We start from the raw sequence: 8,441 nt of genomic DNA on the forward strand, positions 1-8,441 counted from the left end.
TGACACATAAGGACCCGTCCCATCGTGACGCTGCAGCTGTCTAAGCTAGGTTGGGGGGAGGAGAGGGGTGCACTTCTGTTGGTGCTTCTATAAAACTTTACGGATGGAAAACAAACCCTCAATGACGGCATGGAGTGAAAAAAAGGGTTTTATGACTGGTTCCCACCAGGCGTAGAGCGCCACGTTCCTATTCACCAATCTTTTATGGTTTAGGTGGCATTTAGATTTTTTTTTTCCATTGGTGTTGCCAAAAACAGCATTATATTGTTTATGTCAGGCGGCCGTGGTTTAGTGGTAGAGTAGGGTGGTCGACACCTGATCAGGAGATTGCAGGTTCGATTCCCGCCTTGCCCGCCCCTCAAAGTGTCCTTGGAGAAGACAGTGAACCCTAAATTGCCTCTGGTGGAATGTTGGCGCCAGTGTTTGGCAGCGTAGCCGTTATCAGTGTGTGAATGGGTCTGCGACTGTAAAGAGTTTTGGGACTTCGAAAAAGGAGGAAAAGCGCTATACAAGTATATAACATGTACTATGTAACACCATGGCAACTGGTATTAACTTTTTTTTTTTTAAACAAATCTGAAATTTTGCTTGCAAATAAAAAAAATACCAGATGCAGATATTCAACATATGATGACGATAAATTTTACTCTTAAAAATATCCTCTGACAATACATCAGTTGGAGACCACAGTTCTGTTTCAAATAGTTGCATATATATATATATATATATATATATATAAGTATGTCATCTTATGATCTATTTTTGTAGAGGGGGCGCCACTAAAATAGTTCAATTAAGTCCAAATTTAACAATTAAGTCAATTCAATTAAGTCAATGCAACAATTTACAACCAGGGTTTTCTTTTATAAATCAACCATTAAAAATGGCAAAAACACTTATCAGGTTGTTATAAAAAAAATTGGTCAAAATCATTCAAATATGACCAAAACAATAATAGTAAATAAATAATAATAAAAAAGTGCTCTTTAAAATGACCAAGAGATTATTTTGGACTTTAGATGTGTTTTGGACTGGTTATAACTCTGCCTCATTTTGTTTCTTCTTGAAATTTTGTCTTCAAAGAGTAACCAAACCCTAAATAAACTTTTTTTGTCTGTTGACCTCTGTAAATGAGGCTTTAAAAGTGCTGTCTGTTGGTCATTATAAACTTCTTGAAAATTCAGTCAAAAACTGTCTGTGTGCTGCCACCTGCAGGTTGAAACGGTAAAATTAGCCAAAACAGCTAGCATGTAGCTGAAATGTTAGGTTTACTCCAAAATAGCCAAAAAATTGGAGAAAATACCGAAATTAGCCAAAACAGCTAGCATGTTGCCTAAATATTGAATAGCCTAAAAAATTGTTAAAATGCTAAAATTAGCCAAACAGCTAGCATGTAGCTGAAATATTAGCTGAATGCAAAAATCAGCCTAAAAAATGGTAAAATGTCTACATTAGCCAAAACAGCTAGCATAAGGCTAAAATATTGGCTAAACTTCAAATTTGCCCCCCCCCCCACAGAAAAACAGCAAAAAACCCAAAAACAACAAAATTAGCAAAATTAGCAAAAAAAATTAGCTACCCCCCCAAAAAAAACAAAAAAGTCTAAAAATATGTAGTAACTGAGCTGAATATTTTAACAACTGAATGATCTAAATAGCTGAGAGAGCTATAGACTTAAAAAAAACGTATGGAAGAAAAATAATAATAGTAAAGAAAAAAGAAAAAGCGAATCACTATTAAACCAATAAACAGTCTATGCTCTCCCATCATAGTTCAGACTGCAGAAGGGTGGAATAAAAAGTCAGGTTCTATGTGGGTCTCGATCGGAGTTTCGCAGTTTAGGGACCCCTGGTCTAGACTATTATCCCATTTCCTCCCTCATAGTTGTCCTGGCTTTATGGTGTAGAATCTTCCTTTTAATGACGTTCTTGTAAATAACATTCATGGTTCCATATCAAATATCCCAATCACCTTCGCTGGACACATCCCAGGAAAAGGTGATTGGGATATTTCCCCCTGGAAAGAGGTTGTGAGGGGGAAAGTTATGCGATCAGAGGTCTCTGATTGCACTGTTTCACATAAACTGATAGATGTAACTGTCATGTATCTGGACATGTGTGCTTGATGGGTTTACCCTTTATCACGCTTCCGACATTCCTTCCAAAAACTTCCTAACACCTTTTTTATGCATCCCAAAGGCCTTCCGAGCAAATGAGGAAAGATGGTGTGAAATTGTCCATTTACAGCCTGTTATTTACAGTGACATAATGCTAGAAGAACCACTCTAATACATTTTTTTGTCATTCCCTTGAAAATGAAGAAAGGATGAGTGTTCACTCCGACTACTCTTGTTGACAGCTAATAAAAGTACCGGTGTCAAAACTGGAATTTGGTTTTGCTCATTTGCAATTTAATACACGTAACACAGGTATGTTTAGCTTCCTGTAGAGTTTTTGGACGGAATTATTAATTTATAGCCACTAAGGATACATTTTGTCATTCTATTTCAATCAAATTTCTAAAAAACCAAAAAATACCTCCGCTATTTCTTACCTTTGCTGTCTGGCATGGTTCGTTTCCGAGGCCACAACCCTCACAGCCGTCCTGTCATCACATCACTTCAGTACACTGCAGCAGTGCAGCAGAGCATGCTGGCAGCAGTTACAACCCAAACTCTAACCTTCCCCACGGTGCACACATATGTGGATGTCAAAGCCGGTGGCTCGGGGAGCGCCTTTGACAGATTGGGAGGGATCTGCTCAGATGTTACTGGTCATGAGCGGGGAAAACTAGTCCTCAGCTGGGAGTCCCAGGGCAATAGGAGGAGGCTCTGTGGGAGGGAGTACAGTGGTCTCGTTCTCAGATGTTCCATTACCTTGATTTATGATATAATTATCATCGGTAAACACTGCCAGGAGATAGGAAATAGGAGAGCAGAGAATGGCCGGGTCACAAGAAGCAATAGGGTCATTTTCAGTCTCTTTCTCGCCTTTATTTACACCAAACACCAGAAGTTTTTTTTTTTTTTAGTGACTGCGGCACATCCAAATACCAAATGTTCCTTTAGTTTTTCAAGTGCAGATCAGTCCAATTGACCAATCTGTCACTCCAATTCTCTTACACTTTTCTTTGGGACTTTGATATTCAGACGGGTTACATACCTCTTCCACCTTCCTTGAAGGCCCAAAGTCCCATTTATCCACGCAAACACACATTCACACTCTGATGGCGCCTTCACTGCCAAACACCGGCGTCAACCTATAACTACCAGAAGCAATGTAGGGTTGAGTGTCTTGCCCAAGGACACTTTGGCTGAATCCGAATTCTACCCCTACAGCTTCTTCCTATGCCTACATTTTGGTTGTGTTAGAATCGTCAATAGTCACCGGTCAGCTACGTTAGTGCAGAGCTGCTAGCGCATTGAAAGTACATAACAACGTAGGTTTTATAACTTTAAAAAGTTCATGGTAGAGCAAAGGTCATATCTGAATTCTTCCAACACCCCTATGGCTTCTCCCTACCCCTACACTTATCCCTCCAAACGAAGAGTTATAGAAAAATCGCGTCTTCAAAACCCGACGTTGTTCCCACTCGTACACGGTTTTTTCTCATAAATTTACGACTTTAAATCTCATAAATTTACTTTTTTTTCTCGTAAATTTACAACTTTGAATCTTGTAAATGTAAACATTTTATCTCGTAAATTTACGACTTTAAATCTCCTAAATCTTCACGTTTTTTTCTCGTAAATTTATTACTTTAAATCTCGTGAATTTACTTGTTTTTTCCTCATAAATTTCCAATTTAAAATTTCGTAAATTTACATGTGTTTTTCCTGTAAATTTACACGTATTTTTCTCGTAAATTTACGACTTTAAATCTTGTAAATTTTCAGGTTTTTTTTCTCGTAAATTTATGACTTTAAATCTCGTAAATTTTCATGTTTTTTTTCTCGTGAATTTACTACTTAAAATCTCGTAAATTTATTTGTTTTTTCCTCGTAAATGTACGACTTTGAATCTCGTAAATGGTAAATGTACGAGAAAAAAGTCATACATTTAGCCTATGACTTTTGAAGCCATAAATATACAACTTTATTCTCATAATTTAACAGTTACAACTTTTTTCTCATAAATTTACGAGGAAAAAGTCGTAACTAATATTTTTTTTGTTTGTATGTTTATAAAGTGTCACTAAAACTCCGTCATAGATTTCCTTTTGTTTAACGGGTTTCCTTCTGTCTTTTTATTGTAATTATTAACGTGGTTCCACCTGTAGACTTTTTATTGTAAATATTTAAATCACTGATGTGAGAAGAAGTCGTGTTTTTATCTGTATGTAACTTGTTGTGATGTTTGTTGTAGTGCTGATGCGTACTCAGGTGGTCGTCGTAAATGAGAAATTGTTCTCAATCGACCTTCCTGTATAAATAAAGGTTCAACAGTTTTCTACATTCAGTAAAATTTTTTATTCTCTTTAGTCCTATTTAGAGACACCCATGATGTGTTGATTTTGAAAGACTCTTTGTGTCACTCTCAACTTCCCTTGAAGTACTTTCTTAGTTCGACCAATTTGACCTTACCTACGGCCAAGCTCAAGATTTTATTTATTCTTTATTTTTTAAACGTAGATATGCACCTTCCAAGAAAAATTGTAATAAATGAAAAGCACATTTCAAAAGAACCAGGTGCCAACCTATTGCTTTCTGTCTCTGAAAATAGTATCGATTGTCCAACCGACACCCCCGGTAAACATTTTGGAGTAGCGTGTCTGGTGCCCCCTCTGCCTCTTGCAGTCGGCGTGTGGGCGGCTCGCTTGGTTCGCCCCTCGTCTTCCTCTACAGATGTGGGCTGCGAGTGTTGCGGGCCTTTCGCTCTCTCGCCGAGGAAGGCGGCCTTCATCCTCCCCCGCGCTCGTCTGAAACGCAGCCAAGTTCAGCGACCCCCTCCCCGCGTAAACACGAGCGGTTCAGCGGCCCCTCAGTGAAGTTGAAAGGAAATTACGGATAAAATAACTAAAAATTGATTATGGTTTATGTTTTGTGTTGTGAAGGAAAATGGGGCTTAATGATGAACATGTAACCCAGACCGGTCCCACTTTTTTTATGCCTCCCTTTCCAACGGAACTGCTTTAATTGGAGCTTAAAATGTAGTTTTTGTGCTTAATTCCACTTTTTTTTAAAACAAATATTACTTTAGATTTCCTCTATTTTTTTACCCAGAATGAGGTCACCCGGTAACACCTGTACGAAACGAGCCCCTCATATTGTTTTCATCGATTCTGTCATTGCCCGCTTGTAACAGGACCTGGCTTTATAATTGGATTACTATATTGGACACCAAAAAGAAGTGTCAGTTGCCCAGCAAAGCGCAGAGAGGAAGCAGAAAGTGGAACATTTCTGTGCGCTGGTGAAATCTGAAAGGTTAAACGCTTTAATCTGAAATGAGCAACGATTTTTGAATCAGTCGATTTTTAAGGAGAACGGTTTGTAAATGTGTATTTAAGGGAGATTTGAGTCAAATAATGAAGCCAGTCTTTTCGTTTTTGTTACTAAATCTACAGGCATTTTTCATTTTCTACAAATATTAAGGCAGAATACTAAACACAAACCTTCTTAGTACATGGGAGTTGGACTGTAATTGGGCAAACCGCATAATGGGGACGCCATTCCTGCCAATGCGGAGAGTTTCGGATGTTGGCGTTTAATGATATAAACCCCAACACAAAGTTGTCATGGTTTCTGTGGACCCACATCAGTGTGTTTGGAGAATTTTCCTTTGAGTCGTGCGGCGCGACACCAACAGACGCGTTTGTATTTAGCTTGAAAGCTGTGAGCTCTTGATAAAAGAAAGCGATGAGGTTTTAACGACTTGATCGCTCACTGGAAAAATAAACCAATTGGGAGAAAATGACAACTGGTAGATTTTTCTCTGCTTTACAACTCATACAGCTAACATTTTGGCATGAGATAGAGAAAAGTCCTCGTTTTTTTAAATGGTGCACGCTCCAATAATCCATTTTGTATTAATGAATCATAATCAAAACTCCAGCTATAGAATTTAGTCAGAAACATTTATAAAATAACAACATTAAAGTCATTGGTAGATTTGAGTGATTTTAAAAACAAATGGATTATACCAGGAGTGTCAAACTCAATCACACAAGCGGCCAAAACACACAGAACAAACATTAATTGAACTCTAAAACTGCATTTTAAAACTTCAAAACTGTAACTTTTAAACAAAATTATGAACTAGATATATAGCATCACCTGGACTAACGGTTGGCCTCTGAAGATGCTGAAATTAATAGCTAAAAACGCTGAAGCTAATAGCTGAAATCACTGATAGCCAGCTAAAATTTTAGCTAAACGCTACAGTAGTCTAAAAAACAAACAAAAAAATACAGGTTCGCCAAAACAGCTAGCTGTGAAAATAGCAAAACTTCAGAATAGCCCAAAAAACTGAAAAAAGCCTAAATTAGCCAAAACAGCTAGCATGTAACTGAAATATTAGCTAAAATGATGGCTAAAAATTCTAAGGCTAAAAAACTGAAGTAGATAGCCAGCTAAAATATTAGCTAAATGCCAAATTAGCCCCCCAAAAAACTGAGAAAAACTTAAGTTGGTCAAAACAGCTAGCATGTGGCTGAAAAAATAGCTAATATTGAAAATAACCCAAAAAAAAAAACAGAAAAAAGCCTAAATTAGCCAAAACAGCTAGCATGTAGCTGAATTATTAGCTAAACTGATGGCTAAAAATTCTAAAGCTAAAAAAACTGAAATAGATAGCCAGCTAAAATATTAGCTAAATGCCAAATTAGCCCCCCAAAAAACAGAAGAAAAACTTAAGTTGGTCAAAACAGCTAGCATGTGGCTGAAAAAATAGCTAATAATCAAAATAACACAAAAAAAATGAAAAAAGCCTAAATTAGCCAAAACAGCTAGCATGTAGCTGAATTATTAGCTAAACTCCAAAACAGCCTAAAAAATCTTAGTAAATGCCAAAAAAGTCCAAAAAGCTAAAAGAATACCAGTTTTTAAAACTTTAAATCTGTGACTTTTTAACATAATGACGAATAATAAAAAAGGTAGGAATATTATTCCAGAATAAATCAACTTAAACCTTAAATAACTTTCAATATTTTACTCTCCATGAAAATATATCTTGTCAAAATTATACAAATGAGCGCAAGATAACAATGATCCATTAATAACAATAAAATAAAATGATCTGGAGGGCCGGATCCGGCCCCCGCGCCTTGACTTTGACACATGTGGGGTATGTCTAAACTTTGTACTGTATTTAAGCACTATAAGGTGCCTTTGTGTTTTTAAATGAAGAATCTATTATTCTGAAGGATTTACATATGGATTTGTTCTGGTTGTATTTACTGATAGTGAAGCAATTTTTAGGGGGACACAACGTTCTGTCAAAACAACAGGTTGGATGCTATTGGGACTATGCTAACGCTAACATGTAGCAGTGTAAGACTGTTTGCTTTTTGCTGACAGAGTTGGAAGTTAGCGTAGTCACCGCGGTATAAGTCAGTTTTTTTTGCTAGTGTCGCTAAGGGCCCGGCCCTAAACTGCATGGCGCCCTAAAGGCAAAATTGTTGGTCCCTGCAGGGTCTTAGATTCGTACAACCCAGCTGGGGCTCGAACCGGGAAACTCCTGGTTTCAGGATTTGGTTTTTGGGTTGCTTGTGTCATATGCTCTTTTACTGGTCAGTCTTACTATGTTCATGTTAATCCCCCACAGCTGTCTTCCTTTAGTGAATCTACCTCAGTGTATTTAAGTGTCTGATTTTCATATTCAGATCATCTACTCTGTTTAGTCACTGTTTGGTTCATGGGTTGTTGTCATGTTTGAGTTTATTTATTACATGGTCTAAGTTTCTGTCACCAAGCCTGTGTTTGGGTCGTCCATCACCATTTCCTGACACTTAGTTAAGATTTTAACCAAGTGTAGATTGTATTGAAACAAACTTTTTGTTTCAGTAATGTATACTTAACTATTCATCATAATATCTACATATTAATTATGCAAATACAGAGATTTTTCTAGTAAAGAACCTATTTTTTATGAGTAATTAAAAATTATATTGTTTATTAGTAAGATCTACTTTTCACATTGTTTTTATCACTTTGGGAGCATTCATTAATATTATATCGATTTTATTAAAGAAATTTTATTTTTTTTATGTTTTACTTAAGATTGGATCATAATCTTGTAATATATTGTTGTTGTTATAAATTGTTGTTGGTAGTTTTTATGCCCATAAATGTAGTAAATTTAAATATAGATTGATAGTACAAATTGTTAAGAGGATTTTCCTAAGTAATTATTATTGGGTATATTTTTCAGTATGCTAATTGAATGTACCACCGACCAGCCAATACTAAGAAGGAAAGTAAGGGGATTTCAACTGTTACAAGTGTT

This window comes from Oryzias melastigma, linkage group LG2 (assembly GCF_002922805.2).
Source record: "Oryzias melastigma strain HK-1 linkage group LG2, ASM292280v2, whole genome shotgun sequence".
NCBI classification, from domain to species: domain Eukaryota; kingdom Metazoa; phylum Chordata; class Actinopteri; order Beloniformes; family Adrianichthyidae; genus Oryzias; species Oryzias melastigma.